Source organism: Phoca vitulina, unplaced genomic scaffold (assembly GCF_004348235.1).
Source record: "Phoca vitulina isolate PV1807 unplaced genomic scaffold, GSC_HSeal_1.0 scaffold10, whole genome shotgun sequence".
Lineage (NCBI taxonomy): Eukaryota > Metazoa > Chordata > Mammalia > Carnivora > Phocidae > Phoca > Phoca vitulina.
In genome coordinates, this window is record NW_022589713.1 from 25,104,316 (window position 1) to 25,120,819 (window position 16,504).

Sequence of the window (16,504 nt, forward strand, 5' to 3'; positions counted from 1 at the left end):
GTTGTGAGATCGAGCCCTGAGTTGGGCTCCGAGCTCAGCATGGAGTCTGCTTGAGATTCTCTCCCTCTCCTCTGCCCTTCCCCTTGCTAGAGAGAGCACTAGAATCCCACTCAAATAAATAAATAAATAAAATCATTAAAAATAAAAAAGACCCTAATAAACCCCTTCCTCTAAGACTTCAGTGAGCATCAGGACCACTTGCATGGATTGTTATAACACAGATCACTAGGCCCCACCCAGTTGCTGATTCAGTAAGTCTGGGTTGAGGCCTGACAATGTGCATTTCAAACAGGTTGCCAGGGGATGCTGGTGCTGCTGGTCTGGGGCCACAACATCCAAACCACTGTTCTAGGATGTCACCAGTTCAAATAAAAGTACTATCATATATTATTACATAGATGTACTATAATAAAATACATAAGACTATAATATCTCTACATTTTCCAACCTTATATATTACAGACCCCAAAAATGAAGAAATAAACTTTACTTTAGAAGAGTGCAAACTGGGGGCGCCTGGGTGGCTCAGTCGTTAAGCGTCTGCCTTCGGCTCAGGTCATGAACCCAGGGTCCTGGGATCGAGCCCCGCATCGGGCTCCCTGCTCTGAGGGAAGCCTGCTTCTCCCTCTCCCACTCCCCCCTGCTTGTGTTCCCTCTCTCGCTGTGTCTCTCTCTGTCAAATAAATAAATAAAATCTTTAAAAAAAAAAAAAAGAAGAGTGCAAACTGTTGTGCCATTAGTTTCTCAACTACTCACAATTTCTGTGAAGTTTTAGGGCACTGTTCCCATTTTACTGACGGGGAAGAAGAAAGCTATGATGAGCAGCCCAAAGTTACAACACTTCATAGTTTGCAAAAGCACATTCATATCCATTATTCCATTTAATCATTGCAACAGTTATTCAAGTTAGACCAGGACAATTATTTTATCTCATTTTTCAGATCATGAAAATGAAATTCAGACAGCCTAAAAATCAACCGAAAGTCACATAGCTATATGCAGGGTGGACACTAGATTAGAACACAAATAACCTGAATCCTATCTTTTTCCCATTGAATGGCACTATTTCGTGGTTAGCTTGGGATTTTCATGTTTGCTAGTAAAACCAGGTCATGGATAAAAGTCATGATTGTCTTCCCCCACCACTCTGAAAGATGTTGCACAGCAAGGGATAGACTTTTGACTTCTGAGATGGGAAAACTAAAGCTTAGTCATCCTGGTGAACTATCTGAAAGGAGCTGGGAATAGTGAATGCCAGGGGCCCTCCCTTAGACTTAGCCCAACTGTCACTCCCCTCGACCTCAGATATGCTCCAACTACAGTGTACATCGTCATCCCCCTGGAGGCCTTTTCAAACAGATTCCTGGCCCCATGCCCAGTGGTTCAGATGCAGTGGTCGGGGGGGGGGGCAGTGGGGGGGGTGGCGAGAGTCTATATGATGCTGCTGCCAGTCTGGCAACACACTTTGAGAACTACCGCTCGACCTAGGACCTTCAGGGAGAAAGTGACATACAAGCACAACTGTTTAATGAGCCACTCCCCCATACTTCGCCTATTATTGTATCAGCTCTTCAAACTTCTAAAATGATCAGAAAAATGCACTGAAGAATTTTTTTAAAAAGAGGCAATAAAACCAGATTTTTGCCTAAAGTCAAAATCAAGTTTCCTTTAAAGGAGCTTAGTTATGTAGCAGGAATACCTCAGCCTGTGCACCTGCCACCATTCTGAATGATTCTAACCATTCCGTATGCCTTGAACAGATGCCTGCCGTGAGCTTAGCACAGTGGTTTTCAAAGGGTGGTCCCAGAAGAACAGTAAGAACATCACCTGGGATCTTATAGAAAAGCAAATTCTCAGGCCTCTCAGACTTACTGAATCAGAAACTGAGGTGAGGGTCCAGCAATCTGCATTTTAGCAAGCCCTCCAGGGGGATCCTGATGCACACCTAAGTTTAAGAACCACAGATTTAGCACAATGCCTGGCCCTTACTGTCTGCTCAAAGCCTATCCTGTTCCTGTGGTTTCTCCAACCCATGGCTCAAAGCAGACACGCCAAACTTCTTGTCGAATAAATGAATGCTTACGTGTCTAAAAGATAAGACTTTCAAACTACCACATAGTATTTCATGTAAAGAATTTCCTAACCTTTATTTTGGGGAGGGCCGGGCGAAGGGGGGAGGGAATATAAAGATTTTTTTCCCTAAGACCCCTCTTTCTCTCCTCTCTCACAGACTTTGAACTTATATCTCGGATGGAATCATAACTTGGAACAGTAAAAAATGTCTTCTTCATACTAACATCTCCAGCTGTCTCTGAGTCCAGAGTCCGCAGCGTGTGATGGCAGTCACTGGTAGACTGTGGTTTTCTCCAGGTGCCCAGACTCTGCTCCAGCTGCAAGCCTCTCTTTGCACATCTAATAATAGTGTCAGAACTGATTGGTGACCAAGTGACTTGTGATTTGGGAAATCCAACAGATGCACTCACACTTTTCTGCGCCTTCTCCTATGAAGTCAGCAATATCCACAGGACACTTTTTAAAATGGTTCTCACTGTGCCCACCATCTGGGGGAAAGCGTCTCCTCATAAAGAGAGGATGCTCTCTATTTCAGCTGTGGCGGGGCCGGCTGGGGCTGAGTAGGGGACCTCGTGGCAGGCAACTGCCCAGAGATGCCCTTCTTTATTTTTCCTTTCTTTTCTAGTTTTCTGAAGTGGGCAATGGCTTTATTATGAGCCAGAAAATGTTGAACAAAAGCTATAGTAAGAACAAACTGATCTATTGTTAGATCTTGATGTGGCCTCTAAAGACCATGTTCTCCCATTATAAATTGAGAGCAGTGGTGCTCAGAATGACAATAGTTATTATTACACTGACAAGGCAGTTCTCAGAATTTCTTATTTTCCTAAAAATGGCACTTGTGGGTGTGAAAAAGATTGCCTTAATCCGTTTTTTAATGAAAACATTTTAAATAAAGACATCATCTCATATGTAGAAGAAACCTATGGTTAATATGCTACACCATTCCCCAAACTAGTGGGTGAGAGAATGTCTGGAGAAGGCCCTCAGATACAGACACTGTCAATGCTGAGCTGCCTCAGTTTCCCCAGTGCTGTCTTGTGTAAGGTGGGGACAACTTGGTTATCCCAAGAAACTGAAGCCCAAGTTAACTGGTGATGTCTGCTGCTTCTGAGGAAGGCTGCCTCCCACCAGGAGTGGGGATAAGGAGTAGATATTAAGGAGATAAGCTGTAGGGTCAGACTGAGGTTCAAATCTGGCCTCTCTTGTGTATGGGCTGTGTGACCCTGGGCAGCCTCCGTCACTTCTCTGGTCTGTTTTCTAATTTGTAAGTGGGTGGAGTGAATACTACGGATGTGCCACCCAAAGCTCCTTACCAGACACATTCGGGCACACTCATGCTCCAGCTGCCGTGAGTGTTGGCTGCTCGGGCCGCCACAACAAAATGCCACAGACTGGGAGGCTTAAACAACAAATACGCATTTTCTCATAGTTCTGGAAGCTAGAAGTCCGAGATCAAGGTGTCAGCAGGTCTGGTTTCCCCACTGGTGCTCCTGGTGTTTGTCAGTATCGTAATCTCGTCTTCTTGCAGAGGTACCAGTGAGATAGGATTGGGGCCCATCCTAACAGCCTCATTTTACATTAGTCACCTCCTTAAAGGTCCTATCTCCAAATATAGTCCCATCATGAGGTACTGGGGGTTAGGGTTCAATATATGAATTTTAGGGGAACACAATGGCTAACAGGGCACAAATGTCCCCTTCTCCAGACAATCGCTCTCAGATCAAAGAATTTCCTTATCAAAGAGGTTATGTGTTCCCTCCATGGTGGAGTGCAGTCCTGGCCAATGACTGAATGACTGAAGGTGGAGCCAGCCCCCTGGTATCACTCCTGCTCCAAAGTGGGATCAGGTTCCTTCTGCTGCTGCCCTGTCTAGACATATCCACCACCCCCAACCCAAGAGCTCTCTCTCCATAAAACACATGCACCAGAATAACCATCTCAGGCTCTGCATCTAAGGAGCCCAACCGAAGACTTGGGGATATTATAATAATAATACGTTAACTCATGGCTAAACATACAATTTTACAAAAGATAAGTGATGCTATGCAATTATGTAAACACCTCTTAAAGGAAAACAGATGCCAGCAAGGTCATATTTTTTTATATTATATATTTAATCCTCAAGACTTTCTAGAAAACAATAGAGCCCACACCTATGGACACTGCTCAAGTGAGTCATTTGTCAGATATCAATTATATCTCAGACAGCTCAATTTTTTATCTCCTGAGGTCTAATCTACTCATCCTGCTCTGAGTTTTCTTAAAATGCTCTATCTAGCATAGTGTCCAGAACATAGTAAGTGCTTAGTAAATGACCATTAGTATTCCCTTAGCAGGTAGAAAACGTTAGTTTTCTTCATAGCTCTCATACCACACATAAGTACCATTCATTCCAATTTTAGCACCATGCTCCTGCAGCAAGCACCCAATTTTAAGTATTTAGAAAAATGCCTGACGAGAGTGCAGGGGAAGAAAATATGATCCTTTCTGCCAGAGACAAAAGGAGGGCTTTGGCTTTACTCCAGAAAAGAGGTAGGGCAGGGGAGTGGGAGGGGTCAGAGCCGAGAGACAGAGGCTGAGGGAGCCTGCACAGCAATCATGAAGGGAGCTCGGGACAAGCTTCGGTTGAGCCAAGCTTCCCGCATCTTGGGACAGAGTGTCCAAACCGATGTCTGGGTTGCATCATTATTGGTGTGTAAAAGAAGCATTTATACATAAAGGGCCAACAGCAGAGCTAGAGCAAACTCCTCAGGCAGAGGCAACCTGTCTTTCAGGGAGACAGCTGGATTCCGCCAAGTAGATAACTATCATTGTGGAGACCCCAGGCCTCCATTCTCCTGGAGCTAATAAAGGTACTCAGTCTGTCACCCTTGCTAGGGAAGGGTACTCAGTCTGTCACACCTTGTTAGAAGAAAAGGACTGACTCAGAAATTTTGCTGTTTTGGAAAAGGCATTGTGTCAATTTCTAAGCTTCAACATACATTGGGTTTTATTTTTCCTTTTCAATTTTTAAAAGGCATCTCTCCCCCCTACTGTGAACCATGAAAGGGTTTTTCATGGTTATGCAGTGAGTCATCAGCTGGGCCTAGTTCTCAGGGTGTCCTAGTTCCCATCAGCAGCTATTAAGATTGCTCGTGGGAGCTCAGAAGTCATGGAGGGGGAAGGGTCCACTCGGAGGGCAGTGATCATTATTTTCCATGGTGAATCATCCCCTTTTATGGCTACCGTGGGCCTCTGTTGGAGGTCCTAGAGAGGCTGTTACTCGACATTCCAAATGCCGCTGCATCTCTATTTCATTACAAAGAGCCCGCTTCTGGGCCTGTGGGGAGCAAGTATAATTTTCAATCACCATAACATTTAGCAGGGCTGGAGGCTTAGAGCAGCATATTTGCTAGGGAACATTTTGAACCAATGCTCAGTCCAGGAAAGAATATGGACAGCCCTCAGTGAAATGAACACACTAATACTCCAAGGCAGAAATGAACACTCCAGATATCTCAGCTCTTGCAATCGCCTCCAATCTTACACAGGCTGCCACAAATCTTGCCTAAAGCACTTACTACCATGTCACTCTTCCCCCAGCAATGTCTCCCCCACTGCCAATGAAATGGAATATGAAATCTTCAGCTTGGCAGCCAAGGCCTTCTGCCACCTGGTTGCAACTCTTTCCCAGACCTGCCTCCTCTTATCAATGAATCTGGTAGCTCCCAGTTAAAGGTACGCACCTAAAGGGATTCTGACTGGGTGGCCTGGGGCTGGATCCAGGCAGTTTTATTTTTCTGATGCTTTCCAGATGGTTCTCATATGTACCTTTAGATCAGGGCCCTGGCTTTTGTAAGCTGGACTCTACATTTTCCCCTAAGCTCACTCTTATTTTCTGACTTCATTCTTTGAAAGAGCTCTCCTTCTCGAATTGCCTTGTCCAATATGGTAGCCACCAGGCACATGTGGTTATTTAAATCAAAATTAATAACAGTGACATGAAATGACAAATTCAGTTCCTCAGTCACGCCGGCCACATCTCAAGCACTTGAAAGCCATCTGTGACAAGATTACAGAACATTTCCATCATCGCTGAAAGTTCTACCAGACAGTGTGCTTTCTAGAGTGTCCTCCTTTCTATGTCTAGCTCTGCTGGACTGCACTCTCACGTGCAGATTTGGCTAGATTTCTTCGAAGCCCTGGGATGTGAGTCACTTCCCTGCTCTGACCCTCTGCTCCTCCCCTGGCCAGCGCACCACCAGTCCCCATCCCTGCAAAGAAGGCAGAACCGCAGGCCAGAAGGTTTTCCAATACGCATAGCCGTGGACTTAGCAGGGGGAGGCAGTGACTTGATCTCACCCTAGCCCTAGGCCTACTCTGCATGTCCCCAGAGCCACTTTGAAGGACCTATCAAATCAAACCTTCTCATCTATAAGATGCCTTTTCCACCTTCTTTTACACAGTGCCTACAAGTAAAGCTGGGTTTTTTCTTTTTTAAGTTTTTATTTAAATTACAGTTAGTTAACATAACAGTGTAGTATTAGTTTCAGGTGTAGGACATAGTGATTCAACACTTCCATACCTCACCCAGTGAGGACAAGTAGAACTTTAATAGATATTCATCTCCCACCCTTCATCCCAGAGAAAGGCAGCTCATAGACCTCCTAAATCCCCATAGTAGACAACGTCTTTCATTGCAGAGCAGAGATCAAGTCCACTTTATTAATCATATCACTAACTGTAAGCGGAACTAAATCTCAATTACAAACAATACATTTATAGTCTGGGCGGGTGGCAGTTGCTTGGTTTTCTACCTTTTTGATGCTTTCTTCTCTCATGCAATAAGCTATAGGTTAGTACTAGCACTGTGACCTATTCTAAAATAAAGCCTCAAAACTAAGGCTAAAATTAGCCATGTTGATTAGCTTAGTCTGCAGCATCACACATGAGGCTCTCAAAAAATTTTCTTAGCCAAAATGCATATTCATGACCCTTTCTGAAAGGAGGGCTAAATTAAGTACAGTACAGTGCCTTTTTTTATATATAGGACAGCAGGTTCTGCTGTAAGTTTTTCTTCGAGTGACATCTATTTGATCAAGCGCACCAAAGGCTCCCCCCTACACACACACACACACACACACACACACACACACACACACACACGACAGAAATAAGCTCCACGATCCATTTGGAAATAGGTCTCCCTCAAGCTCTGAAGTCTTTTATCTACATGTCAAGGTGATTCTCCCTTAGGCAAAACTTCTAACATTTTTCTGAACTTGTTTTTCTGGTTTGGAGAGCAAAAGTCAAAATAAGTAGGTAAAGTTTGTCTTTTCTCCACCAGATTCAGAGAAATGAATATGGGCTGGGGAATCCACTTTCTCACAGGGAAATACAGGGAGACGGAACAGAGAGACCCTGAAGGAGCTGGGGCTATATGGCTGGATGCAGTGTTTGGTGCCAGGAGACATCGAGGGCTGTGACTTTAGGCAACAGGCTTGAGCTCCCTGGGCCTTAAGTGTCTCACCTATAAACAGGGGACAGTAATAACTCAGCACCCTAAAAGCTGGAGCCTGAGCTAGGTGGTTTCAGGTCGTTTTCCTACTCTAAGGCTTGCAAATGTACAACATGGAGTAATGGACTAGATCAGTGTGCATATGAATCATCTGGAGAACCTGATGAAATATGAACTCTGACTAGTAGGTCTGAAGTGAGGCCTGAGAGTCTGCATTTCTGACATGCTTGGGTTGATGGAGATGCTGCTGGTCCAGAACCACACTCTGAGGAGCAAGAGATTCGACCACTGCTTTCTACTCCTGGCCACCAAGTATTTGTCAAGAAGTGGGATCACAATGAAGATTTTCAGGAAGCTGAAGAATTTGAAGTGCTATCAAAAGGAAGCCTCTGCCTTCTTCTTATTTTTGTTCAGCTGTATTTCCTCATTAACAGAGGCTCGGTTGCATGGAATGCATTTAGCAATTTGTTTGTTGGCAGAAACAACACCTTGTGAGCCAAATAGGATTTCCTCTCTGATGAAATCCTGAAGTTATAATTTCTCTTCTCCACCTCTATTCTCCTGGAAAATGTTTGCTTCTCATTGGCAGCACCCCACAGTTAAGTGGCCAGCCGGAGGCAGCCAGGAAACTGCCAGAAGATGCTTACTGGTGCCGACGTGCTTAGCTCACCAGTGTGAACAGGCAAACTGAATATGGCAAGATGGGTCGATGATCACAAAAACACGAGGGAACTCTACTGCCTGCTACTGTGGGCATGGCATTCATTTAAATGTTTTAATTAAAGGAAGTGAACCTTATATGCATCTTAAGCCCATTTTTGTGGTCCAACTCAGGAAAAGTTTCTATTTTGCAATGTTGCATTTCCTGGGTGACCTGCCCTTCCTTGACCTGGCTACTTCCTGTGGAATGAGATATAGTCTTAGAGAGCAAAGTAAGCCCACGTTTAAAAGGAACTGTTTTGGGGCCCTGGGTGGCTCACTCAGTTAAGCCTTTGGCTCAGGTCATGATCCCAGGGTCCTGGGATGGAGCCCCACATTGGGCTCCTTGCTCAGTGGGGAGCCTGCTTCTCCCTCTGCCTTCCATTCTCCCTGCTTGTGCTCTCTCTCTCTCTGTCAAGCAAGTAAATAAAATCTTAAAAAAAAAAAAAAGGAAATGTTTCATGGTCTATAAAGTCTAGACAAGCTTCCATTTACATATCCTCAAAATAGTAAGTAATAATGATTATTTACCTTTGTATGACCCTTCACGATTAAAGTGCTTTCAAATATTTTTCTCACTTAAGCCTCGCTCACAGCACGGTACGAGGTGAGTGGGTGGTGTCAGCCCCCCATGTTGCAGACAAGGAACACAATATTTGGAGCTTCTTTACATTTTTAAGTTAATTTGAAAGTGGCAGACCCCAAACCATGTCTTCTGATTCTAAATCTGGGGCTCATTTGTATTAAATCATGCTGACTACATAATTCTGTTTGGCTCTTCTTTTAAAGGTAGGCACTCAATTTGGTCACATACTCACAAAGGCAACAATATTTGAAAAAGATGACTTTTTAAATTCATGGCAGCCTCTATGTCTTCTCCATATGCCAGTTCTTTCTCTTCCTCTTTCAACCACTCTCTCTACCACATGCATACCACTAAATACCACAGAGCACTTTCAAATAATGTCTAGAACCCTGAGCAGAGGTTAAATGTCATTTTTTACATGGGAATTCATTAGGAAGAGGCGTTCGACAAAAATTACCGCACTAGTTATCTATTGCTGCATAATAAAGTACCCCCAGACTATGGCTTAAAACAATAATAAACATTTACTATCTCACACATTTTCTGTGAGTCAGGAATCCAGGAGCAGCTCAGGCAGAAGGTTCTGGTTCAGGGCCCATCATGAGGTTTTGGCCAAGAAGTCATCTGGGACTATAGTCATCTGAAGGCTTGATAGGGGACTGGAAGGTCCAATTCTAAGCTCACTCATGTGGCTCTTGGCAGGAAACCTCAGTTCCTTGAACATAGCCTTGAACGTAGGGGAGCTTGAACGTCCTCACAACAGGTAGCTGGTTTCCCTCAGAGGGAATGATCCAAAAGAGCAAGGCAGAAGCCACTATATCTTTTGTTACCTAGCCTTGGAAGACACAATTTTCAATTTCCACGCTATCCAACTGGTTACACAGATCAGTCCTATTCAGTGTGGGAGAGAGGACCATGCAGGGGCATAAATACCAGGAGGCAAGAATCATTGTGGGGCATATTGGAGGATGGCCACAAAAAAATGACCTAGAAGTTTAACTTTTATTTCATTTTTTTGAGGAAAATATTTATTTTATCATCATGTATAAATAGTTGGGTTGTTATATTGAGGTTACATAATGAATCATGACAGACTTTACACTAGAACTCTCTCAATATCCAAGTTGGTGACACTTCAACATTTAAAGGACTGTAAAGAGAAAAACAAACATGTAACAAGATTTAGTTCATAATTAGGATACATATGGATTTGAACAGTCAGATCCTAATGAAATTTCATTGTTCCCCAAGTGGTCAAATCATATTTAGGGGATGTAAGTATGTAATTACTTTTAGCATAACATCATATTGCTAGTATTCTAAGTGTTCACAAAACTCATGGGGAAAAAAATACCACAAAACTAAGATGCACCATAACCTACATTAAGGTGAGCATGAACTGATTAAACACAGAAATGTCCAGAATGTGGGACTCTGATCGGGGGCATTTAATGGGATCAATGCTAGAGTTCTCTGAAGAAACAGAACCAATAGGATATGAGAGAGAAAGAGACAGAGACAAAGACAAATTATTCTAAGTAACTGGCTCTCACAGTTACAGTGGGAAGCTAGCAAGTCTGAAATCTGTAGATCAGGAGAGCAGGCTGGAGGCCTAGGTAAGAGTTAAGGTTGCAATCTTGAGTCCAAAGGCAATCTGGAGGCAGAATTCCTTCTTCCGCAGGGGGAACCTCAGTTTTCTCTCCTAAGATCTTCAATTGATTGGAGGAGGCCCACTCAAATTATGACGAGTAGTCTGTTTTACTCAAAGCCTACTGATTCAAATGTTAATCACATCTAAAAAAATACCTTCACACAACATCCAGACTGGTGTTGGAGCAAACAGCTGTGTACCACAGCCTAGCCAAGTTAGTATATATGATATTAAGCATCATAAGATCTAACAGGAGTATTTCTTCCCAACTTGGATTTTGACGGAGAAGATGAATGAAACTGGCAAAGAGAACTCAGATCTCCCACTCAGTTTGCAAAAGTCCCAAACAGGAGAATCCAGGACACTTCCAGGACGGAGCACCATCTCAATATTTAAATGTTGACTTGGGGACCAGTTACTTAACAAATAGAAACCAGAATCTACTGTCAGAATCTATTGTCTTCCTAGAAAAGCTCTTGGTCTCTAAGTATTCATGGTAAACTGTTACAGATGTCTGGTAGAGTTCTCTTTACAGTCATTTTCAGAAAATCCTGTCATCTTCATTTTGTTTGGAGTTTTCAAACCTCTCTGGTGAGCCTGACTGGCTATTTGGGTCAAAACACTGAGGCCCACCATGAATGACACCAGGGAAACAGTCCACCCTGTGGAGTGGGATCTGTGTAAGACTTTCTTCTGGAAGGTATGGGTACCCAGTGTTGTACCATGACCATAGAGTAAGTATCTGCACAAAAGGCTCAGGGGCTTATTAAAATCATTTTCCTTATCAATTACTGATGTAGTGATTCAAATGGGGGTCCTGTGACAGAGACAGCAGTCCAATAAAACCATCAAAATGAATTTTTAAAAAAGCTTAATTCAGGAAAAACTGATGAAAAAAAACTCCACTAGATTTCTTTTTATTTATTATTTATTTATTTATTTTTAAGTAGGCTCCAACATGGGGCTTGAACTCACAACTGTGAGATTGAGATCTGAGCCAGATCAAGAATCGGATTGTAAATCAACTGAGCCACCCAAGTGCCCCCCACTGGATCTCTTATAATAGCTATGAACTACTTCTAACTTTTTAAAAAACTAGTTGTCTTAGGTTGGATTCCCCAAAAGTAGATTCTGAGATGAGGACTTTCACCAAAATTATTTGTTAGGAAGGGTTCCCGAGAAACACTGGTAGGGGGTGAGGAAGTGGGACAGATGGGGCAGGAGGCCATGCAAGGGGCCAGTATCAAGCAGAGTCCCACAAGGGGTAACCTTGGCTCAATCCCACAGAGCTCTAGGGCCAGTTGGTGGAGGCCCTGGAACACTTATACGCCTGCACACATTAGTCTCTTTTAAAAGGCTGCCTTGGTGAACTTTGGGGTGGGGCGCAGAGGTGAGGGGTAAATTCCCAGGCACTTCTGGCTCTCTTTGAGTACTGGAAAAGCAGCCTCTGGGAGTCTAAGAGCAGCCTCCCACAGCCCCCCACCAAAAGAGACACAGGTGGGAGGTGAGCAAAAGAAAATGGTAAAGGGATGGAAGGGGGTATAGACAGAACACTGATAGCAGCTGCTATATGGGGGAAACTTTTCTCTGACACTTGCTTCCTATTCAGAGTTCTGTAGTTCTACTTATTGTGGTTCCTCCAATCAGACCCCTCCTCTAAAAACAGGTAATGGAATCCCAGGTGCTTACCCGTTCTCTCTATCCGAAAGTGCCTGAAGTACTTAACCTGACCCACATCTCCAAACACTTCGTGGCTCTCAACATTTTGGATCCAACACTTTCACTTCTTGGTTACCAATTCTAACTCCTATAAAGCTGATAACATTCCCAAGAAATCAGCACCCACAAAGGAGAAGAAAAAATCTTGAAATCACAAGTTTGAGTGCCCGCTCCCTGTTAATATCCAGCTCCTTCCCTCAGAGCATGTATGTTTTTATGCTCTGTGATTGTCCTCATCCAACACACAATGAAAAAGCCCAAGGCATGCCTACTGATTTGCATCAAATTCTTTTCACAAACAGCAATAATGCTAAGTCATCCCACTAGAAAATTAATTTTGCCCTATTTAATAACTAAGAAGAAATGGATGTGCTGTGTATTTGCATGGTAACAGTATTAAAAGTGTTTGTTTCAGTGAAGCCAAAGCCAAGTTTCAATAAAGGAAAAGAGAACATCCAGCAAGCAAATTTTATTTCAAATTTACATTTCCCAGTGCCGTTAGTGTACCTACCAATGTTCTCAGAACCCAAGGACAATAGGCAGAAAATGACTTAGACCAAGGGTCTGCAAACTGGGGCCTGTGAGGCCAAGTCTGGGCTGCCTGCTTTTGCCAACAAAGCTTTTGGAACACAGTCATAGCCCATACCATCTATGGCTGTTTGTTTTCTGTAATGGCAAGTTTGAGTAGCTGTGACAGAGCTGGTATGGTCTGCAAAGCCTAAAATGTTTACTATCGAACATTTAAGAAAGTTTATCCACCTCTGCTATAGACGATAAGCAGTTACTGGTCACTCCAGATAAATATCACTCACAAACTGGAGCTAGGAGCAGCCTTTCCTTCAAATCCAGGAGCCCACCAAGAGTCATCTCACTAGAACTAAAGACACTCCTTATCTCTCTGGAAATTCCAAAGGATTTAGGAACTCTGCCTCATCAATCAGGGTCAAAAACCCCAAAGAGTAGAACAAAAGATGCTCATAGTACTCTTATCAGTTAGGAAACTACAAAGATTTTAGGAGCTCTGTGCCACAAACCGGAGGCAGAGAACAATAGATATTTTTTTTCTGTTAATTTCACAGGATCTAATTTACATCTGTGGCGGAGGAAAGGACTTTCTGAGAACAGGACATTTATCTTGAGGCCTGAAGAATGAATAGGCATAGGCCAGGTACACAGTGAGATAAAATGATGTGGCCTCCAGAAGAAACAGCATTTGCAAAGCATCTGAGGTGGGCAAAATGTGGGCACACAAGGAAATGAAAGGAAGCCAGTGTAGCTGGACCATCAGGAGTAGAGTGGCCAACCATTCCAGTTTTCAATGCTAAAACTGAAGACGTCCCAGGCAACCTAGGATGGCCGGTCACCCTAACAGGAGTGAGACGGAGCATAACACTGGGTGAGGTTGGTGAAGAGGGGAGCGGGTAAGCAGGGGCCATGTGGGGCCATGTGAAAGATTTTCTATTTTGTATGCAAAACACAATAGAAAGCCACTGGGGGACTTTAAGCAAGCAATGACAAATTCTGATTTACATTCTTAAAAGACCATTTTGGCAGCCATATAGAGAATGAACTTGTCAGAGGCCAGACACTAGCCAGAGGCAGGTGTATCACTTCAGGTGAGGTGATGGACAGTTGCTTAGCCTTGGGCAGCTAGGATGTTCCATGAGTGGCCTGGGAATGGATTCTCAGAACCCACTTTATAGATGACAATTTGGGACTTGCAAAAGTTAGAGGACTTGCCTAATGTCATATAGCCAGTGTGGGAAGTCTGGACTCAGTCTCTAATCTTATTCTGCATCTCTTGATTTCTTACTATACTATGCAGGTTTCTTGCTTTGTATTTATCATGTAAAAAACAAAGTTAAGAAGATACATCGAATTGCATGATGAAAATTTCTAAGAGAAATAAAAAGGGAAAATAGATTTTGTATTTTATAAATGGTTGTGGTTTCTCCTATTTAATCAATTGTAAAACTCAATTTAAAACACAGGCAAAATTCATAGTTAAAATGGTGTGATAATTATTAACAAAATATTTAACAAGAAAGGACAAATTTATAAAAATGCAACAAAGCAAAGAGCATAAGGATTGTGTTGCTTCCCTCAATCAAATGAAAATGATTATTTTAAACAACAGGAAGGAAGAAAATTATTAATGTTAAAGTGAGAAAATGTTACGCATTTCTAACTTAAGGATCTGAATTAATAGGATTTTATTGAAAAGTCCCCAGAAAACTTAATAGGATCGAATAAATCTTGACAATGGGAGAGGTATATGTAAAGATATATAAATTTGGGCCCATCTGTGCTTTTGCTGTGTATTCTACTCAAAATTAGAAAAGTAGAATTGTGTTTATTCCATTAGTACATTACACACCTTTGTCAAATGCACCTAATTTTTCATAGGCCATTCGACTAAAAATAATTTCATATCTTCCCAAGAGAAAATTAAACAAAATAGGAATATGTTAATGTAAGACTGTAACTAGAGAGACAAAAATAGAGATAGCTGTATGTGTAATTTATCAGGGTTGACCTAGAACAATCTACGTGAAGGTATGCTCTGAAATCCCATGCCTCCAGGGAAAGCACACATTTTACCGTCACCATACCTCCCAGTGTCTGGAGGTTTTATTTCTGTGACAATAACAACTGAAAATCAACCTGCTCTAAAGCATTGATTGCATTTGCTGAGGCTACAGCTCTCCAAGGACTATTTTTCTGAAAAGTGAAAGAGTAATACAAAATAATTTATCAGACAATTTGCATCTTATTTGGGAGTCCTCAGTGGTGAAAACTGCTATGCCTAGCAAATGCTGGAGCCAAACGTTTGGGTGATTGATTCAGAAACTCCCAAGCTCTTTGGGGGTAAATCCATAAGTAAATGAATACACTTCACCACACAATTATCCCCACAGGAGGCCCCTCAAACAATTTCAAGATCTTGCATCCACCTACTTAGCACATAAAATGATGTCCATTAAAGCATAAAAGTGTATCATCTCAGCGAGACTGTGGCTTTTATGGCCGTTACAATAACACTGGCAACATCATTTCTGCTTATTAATGATTTCACACCCATGAAATCCAAATAGAGTAGGTTTTCTACCTTAGAGCACCATATTCATGAAAGGAGATCCTGCTGCTTCATTATCCTTTATGCCAGTTTATTAAAAATTGTTTAACAGGGCAGTACAAATGGAGAAATTATTCATGATATCCAGGAATACTTAATGCTGGCTTCCAGTGTCTCACTTCATGCCTAGAAGAACAGTTCTCAAAGAGTGGTTCAGGGGCCAGGAGTCCCCAAGACCTTTTCAGGGGAATCCAAAATCTAAATTACCTTCATAACAGTACTAAGATCTTATCTGCCTTTTTCACTTTCATCCTCTCATGAGTGCATGGTGGAGTTTTCCAGACATATATGACATGTAATGTCACGATAAATCTAAATACAAAACAGATATGAGAATCCAGCTGCCTTCTATTAAGCCAGTTACTTTTTAAAAACTGTAAAAATGTAAAACAATGCCACTCTTCTCAATAATTTTTTTTAATTTTGGAAAACATAACCAATTTTCATAATATGCAACAACATGGATGAACCTCGAGGACACTTTGCAAGTGAAATAAACCAGTCACAGAAAGACAAACACTGCATGATTTCACTCATATAAGGTGTCTAAAGTACTCAAATTCATAGAATCAAAGAGTGGAATGATGGTTGCCAAGGGCTGGAGGAAGGGAGAAATAGGGAGTTATTAATCAATGAGCATAAAGATTTAGCGAAGCAAGATAAGTTCTAGACATCTGCTGCATAACAGTGAACCTACAATCAACAATACTATAGTACACTGAAACATCTAAAAGGGCAGATTTCATGTTAATTGTTCTTACAACAATGAAGTAAAATTTAAAAAAATTAAAATTAAAGACTAGCTGTCCTGTCAGGGTGCCCCCTAAGAGGAGTGCCCCATGACCCGCTGGTTTACATCTACTTCAGCTTCAGCTATTCTGCCAAGGTGCCCTCTATGCATAGAGCCCCGGGACCCCCTGCACCCACCTCAGCTTTACCTGTCCTGCCAGGGTGCCTTCAGTACTTAGAACCCTGGGTCCCCCTGACCTGCACCTACTTCAGCTTTAGCTATCCTGCCAGTGTACCCTCTGTGCATAGAACCCTGGGACCCCCCCAACCTACACCCACTTCAACTTTAGCTATCCTGCCAGGGCACCCACTGCATGGAGAATCCCGAGACCCCCCAGCCCACACCAGCCA

The 16,504-nt window shown here is 42.6% G+C and overlaps 1 protein-coding gene across 8 annotated transcripts in view; it reads right to left on the minus strand.

Annotated features, from left to right (window-relative positions):
* The window catches only part of NEK11 (NIMA related kinase 11), a 237,990-nt gene that overhangs the window by 93,942 nt on the left and 127,544 nt on the right, over positions 1 to 16,504 (minus strand). The window lies entirely within an intron of this gene.